We start from the raw sequence: 17,136 nt of genomic DNA, 5'->3' as shown, positions 1-17,136 counted from the left end.
GCTCCGCAGAGACACCTGGATGGAGGCCATTTCTTGCGGGGCCTTTGTATGTGTTGGGGACTGGGGTGGTGCTGATGGAATGGCACTGAGAAGAGAGCAGGGAGGCACAGGTGGGTAGGGGACTCTGGCCTATGAGTGCCACCGTTAGACCACCTTTAGGCTGGGCTGACATTGGTGGATGGCCCCTTGCTGCTAGTTTCCCTAGGGAGTGGGTACAGGTGCAGCAAAAGTGAAGGCTAACATGAGAGGGGCTGGAGGGGAGGCGTTGGGAGAACAGAATAAAAGTTCACTCTGGTTGGTTGAATAAGTGAAACAAGCAAACAAAAACAATGATAAAGCGCACACACACACCCAAACAGTGATGTGCCCAAAGGAATAACTAACCCCCCCCCATATATATATATATATATTTTTTTTTTTTTCTCTCTCTCTCTTTTGGAAATGCCACCTGCCAGTGCTAGGATGTCAGGGTACCTCACTGGGACCCAGGCTTCCTTGATTTGTATTGGGTTCTAGCTTGGTGTGGAGCCCCCTGCTGAGGAGTGAGGGGCGCTGGTGCCTGGGCAGAGGAAGGTTGCTAGGCAGGACTGCAGCTGGAGAAAGTATTGAAGAATCATGGAAGACAGGGTTATGAGGGGATACTGATGAGAGCAAGGACAGGTGACAAGCATGATGACCTGGGGCTGGGAAGGGGGGGAGCAGTGGGGGAGAGACTTCCATTGGAGAACCAATAGCACTTGGCAACTCCTGAGCTGCGTGGGAGAGACTGGGTTTCAGGCCTAGGAGGATTGGGAGAGTGGTAGGAGCCCAACGGAGGTGAGGAAGGTGGAAGGAGCAGTTTTCAGACATGTTGAGCTGGATGTGGGACTTAAAAAAAAAAGGAGCCAGTGGAGACATCCAGAACCTGCCTTGGACTCAGATATGGCCATACTTGTCTGCACATCCCACTAGACTTAAGGTGCTTGGGAAACCTCCAGCAAGAGCTGTCTGGGACACTGTGAGGCAGAGTTCAAAGACCTCTTTTCTCAAGGGCATTTGTCACAGGTATTTCTGGCAAAGGAATAAGAGAAGTAAGAGTCAGAGAAGTGGGATATGATCCAAGATAAAGTAGCACATGGAATTTAAAAAGGAGAGTTCAAGCAGGACGGGTCAGCTGTGTCACATGCTGAAATAAATGAGAACAGAGAAGGGCCTTCGGATTTCGCAATCAGGAGGACATGGGGACCAATGAGACAGCAGTTCCATTTGCTTTATTGGGCACAGGAGACATTGCAAAGGGTTAAAGAATGACTAAAAATATTTGCCACTGATATCCCAGACAAGGAACTGGTTTTCTTATATAGAATTTCCCTAGGAAAACTAAAAGACCAAAAATATGACAGAAAAATGAGCAAAGGACAGAACTGTTTTAGAATTTCTAGACCTGAATTCGGAAGGAAGGAAGCAATTTCACAGGTGTTCAACTTATAACTATTTGCTATACTATTAATGCATGTCATTTTCAGGCATCTTTATATGCATATTTCATATGAAACATCTTCCATAAATGACTTTTTGGAACAATATTTTTTCCTTAAGTGATGGAGGATCCAGCACTTCTAAATCCTGCTCTTTACTTTGGCAGATAAGGAAACATATAAAAGATAATAATTTTTAAAACGTAATAAATTTAATATTTCTTCTCTCAGATATCAAAGCCATATATTAAATGATGATATCAAATTATTTTAAACAACCAAAAAGAAAACAAAGCAAAGAAAAATGGGCAAAGGCTAGGAAATAGACAATTCACAGAAGAGCAAATACTAATGGCCCTTAAGCGTAAAAGAAGAATGCTTGGCTGGATTCATAAAAGGAAATGCAAATTAAAAGTATACTGTTTCACCTATTGGACCGGAAAAAAATAAAACCCTTTGTTAAAACAATCTGTTGGAGAGCGTGAAGGGAAATGAGGCTCTTCCATACACTGCTGTGGGTGAGTGAATTGGTGCAACTTCTGTGGAGAGCAATTTAATTCCAAAATGCAAAATGCAATTTCATCTCTATGGATTTATCCTACATAGGATGCACTCACAAGGGTGGAAAAATCCTCTATGTGCAAGAACACTCACTGCAGCACGGTTGTTAGAACAAAGGACTAGTCACATCCTCGACGTCCAGAGTAGAGAATTTATGGTCCAGCCTCGCAGTGGGATTTTGGCAGCCTTTTAAAAGAACGAGGTAGTTTTAGATATACTGATGTAGAACACTCTAAGATATTTTAAGGGGAAAAAGCAAAGGGTAGAAAATGTGTATAAATGCGTCCATTTGTTTGAAGACGTACAAACAAGAATATGCGCATGCGTGCACCTTCTGGGAAGATGAACAAGATACTGGTAGCAGGGGCTGCCTCTGAGGGCGTGGGGCTTGGGGAGCCTGGTGCCAGGAAGACGCTTCACTGTTTACCTTCTGGACTGCTGTGAATTCTGTATTGTGAACACGTATTAACTATTTAAGAAATGAGTGGATAAAATACTAAAGAACAGTGAATGGGGGGGGGGGGAGGAAGTGAATGTTGCAAATGCATACAATTCTTCCAAGAAGGGTGGCACTGAGGGGAAGAATGCCAGGAGGAGAGATGAAGGGACTTAGAGGGTCAAGGCAGGTCCCCACTCCCTCCGCAAGATTGGAAAGACGTTTGGAGCTAAAGGGAAACAGGCAGGGATGACCGCAAGCAGGGCAAGGAGAGCGTGGATCCAAAGCAGGCAAGAAGGTGAACGCTGAGAAGGAGGGAGGGACTGGCGGGAGGGAGTGATGTGCGGATGCTTTGGGGACACGTGGACTCCAAGGAGAGGCTGAGGAGTGGGGGAAATGGGAGCTCGCATTCTCAACAAATAATACACAGAAAGCAGCTGACAGGGGTGAGGGGTGAAGGGCGGGTAAAGAGACAGTTTGCATCCTGTGAGCACATTCTCCTAAAGTGGCATGTTTTCAACAATTTTAGGGTAGTGTGTTTACATGGTGATGGTGAAGAGTGATGCAAAGACAGTAGGAAGAGCAGCAAGGGTGCAAGACTGAGAGGCATACTGCTAGGATTCGAATGTGTCCCCCCAAGTTCATCTGTTGGAAACTTAATCCCCAATGCAACAGGGTTGAGAGGTGGGACCTTTAAGAGGCGATTAGGTCATGAGGGCTCTGCCTTCGTGAATGAATTAATGCAATTTTTATTTTATTTTATTATTTCATTTTAGTTTTTAGAGACAGGATCTTGCTCTGTCACGTTGGCTGGGAGTACAGTGGCGTGATCATAGCTCACTGCAGCCTCCAACTCACGGGCTGGGATGATCCTTTCATCTCAACCTCCTGAGTAGCTAGGACTGCAGGCACGTGCCACTATACCAGGCTCATTTTTCTTATTTTTTTTTGTAGATGGGGTCTTACTGTGTTGCTCAGGCTGGTCTTGAACTCCTGACCTCAAGCGATCCTCCATGCTTGGCTTCCCAAAGTGCTGGGATTACAGGTGTGAGCCACTGTGCCCAGCAGGACTGTGTTTTATTTAGTGTTGTTCATCGAGCAGATGCATAGTAAGTTAATAAATGAAAAGGCAAGTGGTGCAAGGGTGCCGAGTCATAGTCCATACAGAAAACCTTGCTGAAACAGCTCATGCTCCTTGTTAATTGCCTTGGTAGAATTACAAATGGTCAGTCACCATATGGCAGCAGTTCTCAACCTTTTTGGCACCAGGAACTGGTTTCATGCAATACAATTTTTCCACCAATAGGGTGGGGGGATGGTTTGGGGATGATTCAAATGCATTACATTTAATTGTGTCGTCAACCCTCCTTGCTAATGATAATCTGTATTTGCACCCGCTCCCCAGCGCTAGCATCAGCTCCTCAGCCCCGCCTCAGATCATCAGGCATTAGATTCTCATAAGGAGCGTGCAACCTAGATCCCTCGCATGTGCAGTTTACAGTAGGGTTCCATCTCCTGTGAGAATCTAATGCCACCGCTGATCTGACAAGAGGTGGAGCTTTTGCTGTGTGTGAGTGATGGGGAGCAGCTATAAATGCAGATGAAGCTTCACTCTGTCACCTCCTGCTGTGTGGCCCAATTCCTAGTAGGCCATGGACCAGTACCTTTCTCAGCCCTGGGACTGGGGACTGCAGCTTTATGGTGTGAACCACTCATGTGGTCAGTCACCATCATTTTTAGCTAAAAATCAGAACTCATGGTTTGACAGAGGATTTTGTCTTGCTTCCAGATAGAACAGGTTGTCTGAGAAATGTCATTTGGACTCTTGGCTACTGGAATCTTTCAATGATTTGTGGAGATAATGGCATAGAAATAAGGCCTTAGAACAAGCCCAGGACCTGTGATCAGAGATCACAATAATCACAGAACAGTTGGCACCTAAACTGTGTGACCTTGCACTGTGGTTATTTTGTGAATTCCTAATCCCTCTTGTAAGACAGCAAGCTCCTCACCTGCTGGGGACTGTCTTGTACATCTTTGCATCCTTCTTGTGTTTAATATGGAGTGTTGAACATGGCAGGTCATTGGTAAATGTTTATTGAATGGCTAAATAGGGACTAAGTCAGTTACCTCCTTGGCGTCGCAAATAATTGCTCAGGGGAACGGATACAGAACATTCAGGAGCTTGCAGACACTGTTCACAACAGAGCAATTACCACCTGAGCCTCTGCACTGGGATTTACCTGGGTTTCCCCAGAGAACAGTGTATCCAATTAATAGTTTATTCAAAATGACTCTAACTTTAATGTGTCTTGCCTTGAAATCACTAAGGAGAATGGACCAAGCTGATAATTTTCAAGTCCCATCTGGACAGACCTTTATGGTTTCCTCAAACTGTAGTCACCCAGATACCTTTTTTGTCAATTGTAGGAAAACTCTTTCTAACAAGAACAGGGGCTGTGAAAATAGATAGGGAGAGCCAACCGAATTCTCTTTGCTGAAAGTAATAAAAACAGGAATGGAGAGAAATGAAGATGGGGAGCATTCTGAAGGGTCATTAGGACTGCCTCCTCTTTATCATTGCGGAATAGCTATTGAGCGCCAACCCACAGTGGGCACAGTAAGTGGGAGGGTCCCTGTGCAGCGAGTTAATCCATATGCAAACACAGTGACCCCAATTGCTTTGCAATAGAGAGCCACATGGCCTGTGCCCTTAAAATACATCATTTGGGCAGCTGCCAGAGGGCTGATTTATCCCAGCTGGCCAGAAACAGCCCTGAGATCATCAGCGCTTTTGTTAATTGAGAGAGAAGGGCAGAGGAATCAAGATATTCCTGGGCACCGAGCATTCATTAGCCACCTGGCCTCTGTAAATTATGATCCTGCCATGATTTTCCCAGTGTTTCAACTGAAATTTTAATATTTGGAATGTATTAATAACTCGGAACATGTCATTTCCTAAATAAGCAGTGCCCTTCTGGACTCATTGGAGAAGGGAGCCCAGAGAATGGTTGAAAAGCACGGATATTGGCTACCCAGTGAGATGAGCAGTGTGGGGGTGACCCTGGAAGTTCTTTCCACAAAGCAAATACAAACAGATGCGATGTATGAATGGACCTCTGGGTTAATGCCCCTGCTTTCTATTCATTTGTTCTAGTCACATAGCATCTTAATAGGACCAGCTCCAGGAAAAACAGTGAAACAGAGGATAATAGCAGCTAGCACTTCTAGAGCACTTATTAAGCACAGACACTGTGCTATGGAGATTATACAAGACCCCACGGGGCATCCATGGAGATACCTGCTTCATAAGGGCGGGGACTTGGTCTGTCTAAGTCACCTTTATTTCCCCAGCACCCTGAACAGTGTTTAGCACACAGTAGCTGCTCAGTAAAATATTTGGTGACTGAAGAGGGAGTGCAGTGGCTCATACCTGCAATCCCAGCACTTTAGGAGGTCCAGGCAGGAGGATCACTTGAGGCTGGGAGTTCAAGACCAGGCTGGGAAACATAGTGAGACCCTGTCTCTACAAAAATTTAAAAAATTTAAAAATTAGCTGTGCATGGTGGTGGTCCCAGCTACTTGGGAGGCTGAGGTGAGAACATCAGTTGAGCCCAAGAATCTGGGCTATGTAGGTCTCACTCTGTCAACCAGGCTAGAGAGAAGTGGCATGATCATAGCTCACTGCAGCTTCAAACTTAAGCGATCTTCACACAGCCTCAGCCTCAGCCTCCCATGTAGCTAGGACTATAGGCATGTGCCACTACTTTTGTAGAGACAGGGTCTCACTATGTTGCCCTGACTGGTCTCAAACTCTTGGCCTCAAGTGATCCTCCTGCCTCAGTCTCCTAAAGTGAGAGGACTATACGCATGAGCCACCATGCCTGGCTACCTGTCTTTATAAGAGGAAGAGACAATAGAGCTCATTCTCTGCACCATGGGAGGACACAAGAAGGAGGTGGCTGTTTGCAAGCCAGGAAGGGAGCCCTCACCAGGGACTGAACTGCCGACACCTTGACATTGGACTTTCCAGCCTCCAAAACTGTGAGAAATAAATGTCTGTTGTTTAAGCAACCCAGTCTGTGATATTTTGTTATGGCATCCCAGGCAGACTAAGTCAACTCTTCAGGCTCACTCATCAAAATTTATCTATCCTGGATCCTATTCATTTAGGACTCTGCTTTCTGCCATTTAGCAACAGCTGGTGATACCATCAGCTTCCTGCCTCCTATTTCTGCTCTCTCACCCTCTTAAATCTGTGTAGTATATCAGTTTATAAAAAGAGGCCACATATATGATTTCACATGATGCTCAAAACCAACTTGTCAAACAGATAGTCATTACTAAGCATCAAGCAGATAGTCATTACTAAGCCCATTTTACAGATAAATAAATCAAGTCTTGACAAGATCAAGTGACTTACCATGACAACACAGCAAGAGAACCTAGGACTCAGGTTCTCTGACTCTCTTGCCAAGTGCCCCCTCCTCAGTACTGTCTTGTGGATAATATAATGTGACATTCATTCAGGAGCAGGTGGCATTGTAATTGGACGATGATGAGGAGGGCAGGATGTCAACTTAAACAAATGACTCTCCTGTGGCAGCATTTTTTGGCAGGTGAGCTCAGATATTTTGAGCTAGCAGGTATCTATCTTTCCTGCACCTAAGCCTAGGGCAGGATCATTCTGATAATCCTCAGAGGTGCCCCACAAATGTCCTTGTCCAATCTGTCAATCCACACACCTAGTTGATCTTCAACCTCTGACCATTCTAAGAAATGTCACCTGAATTTACACCCTTTTGGCCCTCCCTGCTTCCTGTTCCCACATCTCCACACATACCTCAGAGTGTCAATCTGTGTGTGTGGACAATTGCTGTCATCTCCTAACTGGGTCCCTGCCACAAGTCTGCCCTGTCCGGGCCACCTTCCACAGTGGGGCCCAAGTTGGAGCCCACGTTGGGGACTGGTAACAAATCTAGTGACACCAACCTCTTGTCTAAAAACCAATGTTGGAAGAGCTGTAAAAAAGTGAATGTGGCAGACTTAAAAAAGAGATAACAGAAGCAATAAACACCTTTCTTTGAGGAAGACTTGAAAATTATTTTACTCTTTGCAAAAATTCTCTTTTTGCTTTCTTTTAGCAAGTAAGCTCAGTGAGAACAGGATTTTATCTATTTACAACACAAATTTTGTTAGGCATAGACACCTAAACATTAAATAATATTCAAAAGAGTAACCACACATGATGTTCATTCTACTAAGGCCTTGGATCTTTTGTGTGTCACAAAATTTGAAACAGATTCCGTTTAAATGTATTTTTAAAGAATATATCAATTTTTGACTCCAAGGAAATCATCCAAAAGAAGGGAAAAATCAATAAAAATGAAGATGATCATTGTGGAGTAATTCATAATAAAGAGAAACCAGAAACAACTTAAGACTGATAGTTAAGTAAATTACGTTGTGTCAATTTGATGGACCACCGTACAGTCGCTAAAAATTATAATTATGCAGACTGTGTAGCATCGTAAAATGCTTATGGTATAATGTTAAGCATGCAAAGCAGAATAGCAAATTGCGCGTATACTTGATTACAACTCTAAAAATCATGTTTACATGTGGGCAAGGACTGGAAGCAAGAAGAATGAAAACAGATGATTAGTTTGGCGGGTGGGATTGTGAGGGCTTCCTCTTCTTTTTGAATTTGTGTTATGTTTATCACGTTGTTTGTGCAGTTTTGAAAGGACGCTGTTCAGCCCTTTCGGGGACCACTTTCAAGATTGCCAGTCCCAGGAAGGCACATAAACAGCAACAAGAAGTACAATTCCTGATTATACCTCTTCGCTGGGTCTCTCCTGGGTGCCTGGCTTTGCTGATGGGAATTCTCTGATCCAACCTGAGCATGGCTGTTTGCACAATTGTTCCCAAATAGAACGTTGCTGCAGAAACTCAACTGCAGGATGGATATTTATACATAAATACAATCATATTCACAGCCATTTACCACTTTTTTTTTTTTTTTCATTTAAAAACAACTCAAGCACAGGCTGAGAAACCATTTACTTGGGAGTGTTGTAGAGGGAATTGCTTATTGAGGTGGAAATTTGAACTAGATCATCTCCAAGACCTGCTGAATCTAACTCATGATTTATGTGATTTTACACACACCTTGTCGAGGCTGTCAGTTGTGCAAAGCCCTTGTACCAGTCTGGGCAGATACCACACGTCAGCTAAGGGACCCCACACTGGGATGGATAGGCCAGGCTCCGGGTTCAGGTAGCCCTGGGATCAAATCCCAACTCTCCCACTGACACGCTTTGTGATCATGGACAAGTTACTTTTTATCTCCCTCAATGTAGTTGGGTAAGTCATTTGCAAAATTGTGGCATCAAAACCTACCCCTGAAGGTTGTCGAAAGCGTGGAATTGAGCTAACATGCAGAGATGCCAAGTGACAGTGGCCAGCGTGAGTACGTGCTGAATTAAACACAGACTCGACTCGCCATAGCGACAGACTGAAGCAAGCTGGTGGGCCCTACCACATGGACGCACAGGAAAAGTGAGCTTTAAGTAGGGATTTAAAGGAGCATATCAAGTGCACGAGAAACAGAAAACTGCTGATAACATATGCTGCGACATAAAGGAAAAGCCGAGCGTTACTGCGAATTTACAGATGGTGCAAATACTGTTGCTCCTGGGAGCAGCTGTAGCAAAAACAAATGTGAGCAATCAAGAGGCTCCTAACTTTTTATTTAATTGCAAAAAATCAAATCCATAATCTGAGAACCACCATAGGCACCTGCTCTACCTTCTCTTTCTAAGTCAAGATCTCATCTGCAGCGACAAGATCAGCCTTTCATGCTACATTTCAAAGAGAAAGCTTCTCTAATAAGCTGGTTTCTCAGATTGGTGCCAGCTACATGTATCATGTGAGCTATTTTAATATTTTCTGTTTTAAATCCCTGGCAGTTCTTTTGGGAACAAGATTTCCATTGACATTGAGATTCAGCATTAATTCAAAGGATATCTACATAGTTACATAAGAATTAGACAAACTAAAACAGAAAAACTTTGGACTTTTGTAACATAATATTAAGTGTTTTCCCTCACTTCCGCCTTCACTTTGTTTGGGAAGTAAAAATGTTGAAAGGCAAAAGTGGCACCTATTATTTTGTATAAAACTGAAAAAGCAATAAGCCATTTTGATTTCTCAAAAGCATACCCTGAGCATGCAAGAACCCTCTAATATTTCAGGAATGTGGAAACTAAATTAATGAGCATGTTGGATGAAAAGTTTAAATGCAGTATATGGCATTTTTCAGAATCAACAGAAAACCCACTGGGCATTTATGGCATCTGAAGATTGGTTTTATGAAACCTACTGAGCCACGTTTTGTGCTAAAGCCAGGTCTGTGAACAGAGTTAGACAGAAGCACTATTCATAGCACTTGGGGATTTGTGTGGAAACAGCTTACAGATTTTCTGACAACCTTGTCTTTCAATTCAGATGAATGAAGCACTCTTGTTTGGTCATGAGGAACTTTAATAAAAAAAGTTGTCACCAAAGCTGTTTCTCATTGGGTGCAAGTATGTGGAAATGACAGTCTTTAATTTTTGCTTGAAAAATGAAATTATACTAGACACCAAAATCAATGCCAAAATAAAGTTAACTTTGAATTAAAAAATAAGAAAAATGACAGAATGCCAAGTGAGGACTAATAACCTTTGGGCTTTGTTAGTAGATGATACATTCTTGTCTCCCACATTGAACCCTGATTTGGATTGCTCCAACGGGAGTGTTCAGGTTATATGAGACAACTGTGTACGTGGTAGATGGCCACTTACGTATAACAATGTTTGCTACTGTCTTACCCACATGCTTTCAATTCTGTGCATTGGCCTGGTGGAAGGCTTAGTGATGGCACACCAAGGCATGCTTAGATATTCTAAAACCATAGCCTTTCTTGAGTGGATCTAAAATTTCAAATATTGTGCTGTATACAAATATACTTGTCTCAGTGTGTTTAGTGTTGCTATAGTGGAATACCTGAAGTTGCATTATTTTATAAAGAAAAGAGGTTGATTTGGCTCACAGTTCTGCAGGCTGTACAAGAAGCATGGCACCAGCACCTGTTTCTGGTGGGGGCTTCACGTTGCTTCCACTCATGCAGGAAGGTGAAGCAGAGCTATCGTGTGCAGAGCTCACATGGTGAGAGAGAAAGCAAGAGAGAGGGGAGGGAGGTGCCAGGCTTTTTTAAATAACCAGCTCTCAGTGGCTCAGGCCTGTAATCCTAGCACTTTGGGAGGCCGAGGCGGGTGGATTGCTCAAGGTCAGGAGTTTGAAACCAGCCTGAGCAAGAGCCAAACCCCGTCTCTACTATAAATAGAAAGAAATTAATTGGCCAACTAAAACTATATGGAAGAAATAAGCCAGGCATGATGGCGCATGCCTGTAGTCCCAGCTACTCGGGAGGCTGAGGCAGCAGGATTGCTTGAGCCCAGGAGTTTGAGGTTGCTGTGAGCTAGGCTGACACATGGCACTCTATCCTGGGCAAAGAGTGAGACTCTGTCTCAAAAAATAATAAAATAAGCAGCTTTCATGGGAACTAGTAGAGTGAGAACAGCACCAAGCCATTCATTGGGAATCTGCCTCCATGACCCAAACACCTCCAACATTGAGGATCAAATTTCAACATGAGGTTTGGAGGGTCAAATATCCAAACTATAGAAATACTTCTGTATGTTAAGACTTCTACAGTCTCTATGGCATATTTTATTTGTACATCCATTTAAATTGGCTGTTGGGTAGACTATTGCTCCAACATCCACTGAGCTAAAGAACTAACATAGAGTTCAAGGATGCTAAGGCCTTCAAAATATCTGGCCTAAGGGCCAGTCAAGGAAGAATAAGATTTATTTCTTCATTCTCTTCAAGGGCCAGAGGTTCGACAGAAAGTATAATGGATTTGTAGTCAGTAGACCTGGATTTGACTTCTGGCAGAAAGAAAGTGAGATTTGGAATCTGGAATGTGGCCATTGTATGGACCAATCTTAGCAACAATGGGGCCTCAGCAAAGAAAACCTTGTCACATTTCAGAGCCTCAGTTTGCTTCTAAGAAATGGGCCTACTAGTAATTGTTCTCACAGGACTGTTGAGAGAGTGCCACGGGGTATGGTGCATTTGAAAGTGCTTTTTATCTTGTAAAATATCATACTAGTTTAGCCATTATTCTTACTAATTGTACAAATCTCTTCATTTTCCCAAGCCTTAGTTTCCTTCTCTATAAAATGGGAAGAGTCATGGGGAGCCCAAACCACTTCATAAAGGCTTCTGAACGCCCCAAATGAAATGATGTGAAAAAACTGGGAAAACTGCAAAATACTTTATTATTTTTAGCAACTTTTCCAAATTAAAACTATTCGAAGGCCGGGCGCTGTGGCTCACGCCTGTAATCCTAGCTCTTGGGAGGCCGAGGCGGGTGGATTGCTCAAGGTCAGGAGTTCAAAACCAGCCTGAGCAAGAGCAAGACCCCGTCTCTACTATAAATAGAAAGAAATTAATTGGTCAACTGATATATATATAAAAAATTAGCCGGGCATGGTGGCGCATGCCTGTAGTCCCAGCTACTCGGGAGGCTGAGGCAGAAGGATCGCTGGAGCCCAGGAGTTTGAGGTTGCTGTGAGCTAGGCTGACGCCATGGCACTCACTCTAGCCTGGACAACAAAGCGAGACTCTGTCTCAAAAAAAAAAAAAAAAACAAAAAAAAAAACAAAAAACTATTCGAGTGGAATGCCTTGGGTATTATCCACTTTGGGACAATTTAATGATTTCTATACCTTGCTGAATGCTGCTGTTCATTCAATTCGATCTGCAGGTGATTTCCAAGATTTTAATACTCCCTTACGTAGTCAAAAGCATAATTATAATTTGGTGGCTTGGCAAAACGATGTTGTCATGTTGCCACAGGAGTTGTTTTCAACTACTTCACAGGACAACTCCCTGTTGAAAATTAGCCCATCCTCTTATACCCACATTCTCTCCTTTTGGTTATTGATATCTTCTCTGTTTTCGAATCTCTCTATTGTCTGCTTTGGTGATTATCTGTCTGACACATACTAGGGAGCAATCAAGAGGCTCCTAACTTTTTATTTAATTGCAAAAAATCAAATCCATAATCTGAGAACCACCATAGGCACCTCATGGCTTCTTTTACCTTTTGCGAATCCAGAAAAGATGGTCCCTTCTAGAAGCTTGTTCCACACAGTATCTGTGGAACAGAAAGGGAGCCTCAGACAGGCTATGGAAATAGACATATCAAGAACCCCTAGACAGACAGGTAGGACTTAAGAAATTGCATCAACGCGCATCCTTGAAGAAATGCCTCTTCTTGCTGTGCAGTAGCTTTGTAGCCTCTGAGGCATTTTATGAGCTTTCCGGTGTGAATGTACCATGATGTTCACATAAGAGCCAACATGCCTTGAAGGTTTCTGTGATTGCCTTTATTTGGAGAGGGTTGGCTCAGCCCAGCTGAATGCATGCTCTTTCTTTGGACAGAAGCCCAAAGACAGACACTGTTGACATTATCTTCACAATTTCAAATGAAACATTCCTTGGTGAAAGGTAGTCCTTATCCTAAGATCTATCAATATTGTCTCCCAGCTGGTCTTTTGATTTTACAGGAGATGTGAACTCTTCTGCATCTCTGCCAAGCCCTTCCTTAGCAGGCTCTCACCTAATCAAATAGGAACACAAAGGTCTTTCTTTTCCAGGGGGTTTTGACTAAGAATAACTAGAAGGTTAAAAGGGCCAGATGAACTGGTATGACAAACCCAAGGACTGATCTATTTTGCATATTTCTGTGTGCAAAGCTCCCAAATGAAAAGCAGAAAATGGCCAGTTTGGTTTAAAAATTGAGAATGTGAAGTAGCACAAAGAACTAAATCTTTTTGAAAGATTAATGACAAAAAAAAAAAAAAATCACAAGTAACAAAACTTGTTAGCAGCTGCCCTAGAGGTAAAAACAAGGGGCTACACAGATAAAGATCTGTGTGTGTGTGTGTGTGTGTGTGTGTGTGTGTGTACGTACGTACATATGTTTATGCAGTTTGTACTAACAGACAAGAGGCAGAATAACATAGTGGTTAGGACAGGCAGTTTTGGGTTGAATCAGAGCCCCCCAAATGCTTAACTTCTTTGAGTCTTAGTTTTTTCATCTGCATGTGGGAAAAAGTAATAGTATGTAGTTTCTAGAATTGTCATGAAGATTAAAGGAGACTTAAGGTATATAAAATCAGCAAGTATCTAGGATAAAGCAAGCCCTCAGTAAGTAGTAGTTATCTTATTATCCTCATGTATTTCCTATCTCCATATATTCCCCACGAATTTAAGTATTGCAAAGGTAAAATGAAGAGTTTCCTAGTGATTTTAGGGTTTTGAGATTGGGTTCCCCCCTCCTACCATCATAACAGGGAAATGAAGTTCCTTAGTGCTAAGAATTATTCTTATACGTTTTTTTTCCCCTTGGTCAATTTTTCCCCTATGCTTTCACTTTTTGAAATACTTTTTGAGTGGGCATTCATCTTTTCTCTTTTGTTTTCTATTTTAAAAATTCCAATTTCTTTGATGTTTTTACAACTTTATCTTCTTCTTTTATTCTGCCATGATAGTTCTTGTTCTCAAATGTTTCTTAAGAATAGCATTTTATTTTAGCTTCATTGCTGTAATATCTTCTTCTATCTGTGAAGATATTAATTACAGTTTTGAAAGAAGTTTTCTTCTACTCCCTTTAGTGCCTTATTTCTTCCAGGTTTCTGTCCTGTGCAATGCTTCTGGTCTCTCTCTTCCTGAGGTGAGACCTCTTTTCCTCACATGTCGGGGATCCTTGGTCACTCATACTTAAGTGTGAGCCCCTGAAAAGCTACGTGGAAGCTGGGGTTGCAAGGGTAAGATTAAGAACTGTCAATGGATGGGGATTTGGCTTTTTGTTGGAGACACCCAGATGTCTTTATTTGTGGATCTTTCTCTTGGACTTGTCAGTTTTCTCCAAGAGGCTTTATACTCTTGTCTTGAGGCTTGAAATTTAGTTCCAGCACTTGGGGAGTAAGAGGGGAAGCAGGCAGGAGGTTACCTCCATGCAGCATGTGGTGTTTTCTCAGTTCTCCTGTTCTTAGAAACATCTCATCTTGCCCTCTCCTGTGCCTAAGTTCCAGATTCATATTGATTCTCCCCAGACCTCATCTTCTGCCATTGGGGAAAAGGCTGTTACTTGGCTACGTGGTTGGGACATTCATCTGGGCACAAAGTGCTTCTTACATAGGCTCGTGACCAACCCTCCTGTTTTCAGCCCTACCTTGCCCCTCTGCCTTCAGGAGCACCTAATACGCATTGCCAATCCCTGAGCCTTTCTGGGGTCCTGGGGCACAGACAGGCTCACCACTGGTTTCCTTTCCTGCTGGGTACTTAGACACAGCTGTCTTTGTTGACTCTTCCATACAGTTTCCATGCCACAAAACGTTATTGACATTTCTCATCTGCTGTTGGCTCTTCTTTCTGCTTATATTTTTAGCCCCTTAATTTTTTTCACTGTCATTTTACTGGCTTTAAGAGGAAGGGGAGATAAACACCTGTGTTTATTTAATCAGAAGTCTGCTCATGGGATTTTAACAATACACAGGCACCCAGCCCCCACCCCTGAAGAGTCCCCTTCAGGAGCCTGGGGTGGGATCTGGGCATTTCTACATTTGAAGGGCTCTCCGGGAGGCTGATGGAGTGAGCAGACTTTGTGGCCCACTGAGCCCAATGGAGTGTGGCTTTGAACATTTTTCTCATGCATAGTTGACTTTTCTCCTTCTTATTGGAAGCACAGCAGTGGAAAACAGGTTTGGAAAGCATTTATTGGGTGCTTTCTATGTCCCTGGAACTGTGTTAAAAGAGTCTTTTGATTGCAGACGATTGAAACAGCTCTGGCTGTGAATTTTGGGCTGAAGTAAATCAATGGCAGGAAAGACAGGAACTGAAGCACTGTGTGGGCTTTCCTGGTCTCCCACCAACCCTTTTCTGGGGGTGTTGGATTCATTTTTCATAAGGCTAGAACCATTTCCACTGTCAGACTTGGTCTTACAGCCTTACAGATTCAAGGCTAGAGAGTAAGGCTCTCTCCCTCCCACCCCACCATTCACCCCACCATTTGCATTCCTACTTAAGCATGAGCAATGCAGGGGAAGACCTCTGAGTGGGCTTTTTGGGTCAGGATTTTTCTTTTTCTTTTCTTTTTTTTTTTTTGAAACAGAGTCTTACTCTGTTCCCCGGGCTACAGTGCTGTGGCGTCAGCCTAGCTCACAGCAACCTCACACTCCTGGGCTCAAGCAATCATTCTGCCTCAGCCTCCCCAGTAGCTGGGACTACAGGCATGCGCCACCATGCCCGGCTAATTTTTTCTATATACATTTTCAGTTGGCCAATTAATTTCTTTCTATTTTTAGTAGAGACAGGGTCTCACTGTTGCTCAGGCTGGTTTCGATCTCCTGACTTTGAGCGATCCGCCCGCCGTGGCCTCCCAGAGTGCTATGGGTCAGGTTTTATCTCCTGTGCAGTCGTGATAAGCGAGGTAGGATATCGTAAGATGATGGTAGCTTTAGATCTTCTGATGAACGGGCAGGGGGAGGAATGGTTCCCCTGAGGTTGAACCTGAGCAGAGAAGACAGAAAGGGTTGTTTTCAAATGAAGGGAGCAGTTCTGGGTAAAGAGAAACATAAATGCATTACAGTTCACACTCTTGGCTGCTCAGGGCCTGGTTGTGAGTGTACACACAGGTACACTCCTTCCGAGGCATTTCCATAAATGCCTTATCCAATTTAATTTATTTCCATGCAAGTATCCCATGGAAAAATTATATATATATATATATATATATGTACTTTCTTAGCATTTGGAAATGTTTCAAAGTCATGTCCAACTACTATACACCATTCCACATCTTTGGTGATGTCCATTCCTTTTCATCAGTTCCAGAAGTAGCTTCTTATGATCCTGCAACTTAAAGGCAATATGATACATTTAATTGTTCTCAATTTGCCCAAGTCCCTAAAGCTCTAGTCTCAATGGGCGGAGTCCCCAGACAAAGCGGTAATCCTTTCACAAACAGCCTAACTGATTCTCGCCAAGGACTGCTGTCAGGAGGAAGGGACATTGACTGCCTTCCACTTGCTCTTCTGGTTTTCTGTTGCAGCACGACAAACCACCCCGACAATGGTTAAAGCAGTGACAATCATTTGCTTTGCTCATGCTTCTGGGTGTTGAATGGGCTCAGCCAGGCGGTCCTCACTCACGGCCTCAGACGAGGCTGGGGCCTGGCTTCTCTCAAAGGCTGCTTGCTGCCCGCCATGAAGGGGCTGCCTGAGCCGGGAGGACAGCAACAGCTGGGGCTCCTCGGGCAACACTCTCCACGCCGTCTCTCCATATGGCAGCCTCGGGGATCTGAATTTCTTCAGTGGTGACTTGAGGCTCCCAGAGTCAGAGTTCCAACAGAAACTGGCAGAAGCTCCACGGCTTTTTTCTTTCCTAACCTCAGAAATCATACAATGTTATTTCTACCACATTCTCCCCATCCAGGCAGTCTCCATGGCCTGCCCAGTTTCCGGGGCGGGGGGGAGGAACAGGGACTGTACCCCCCTCTGCACT

Source organism: Microcebus murinus, chromosome 13, assembly GCF_040939455.1.
Source record: "Microcebus murinus isolate Inina chromosome 13, M.murinus_Inina_mat1.0, whole genome shotgun sequence".
In the NCBI taxonomy this organism is placed as follows: domain Eukaryota; kingdom Metazoa; phylum Chordata; class Mammalia; order Primates; family Cheirogaleidae; genus Microcebus; species Microcebus murinus.
The sequence above is the reverse complement of the archived record's forward strand: the minus strand, read 5'-3'. Positions refer to the sequence as shown.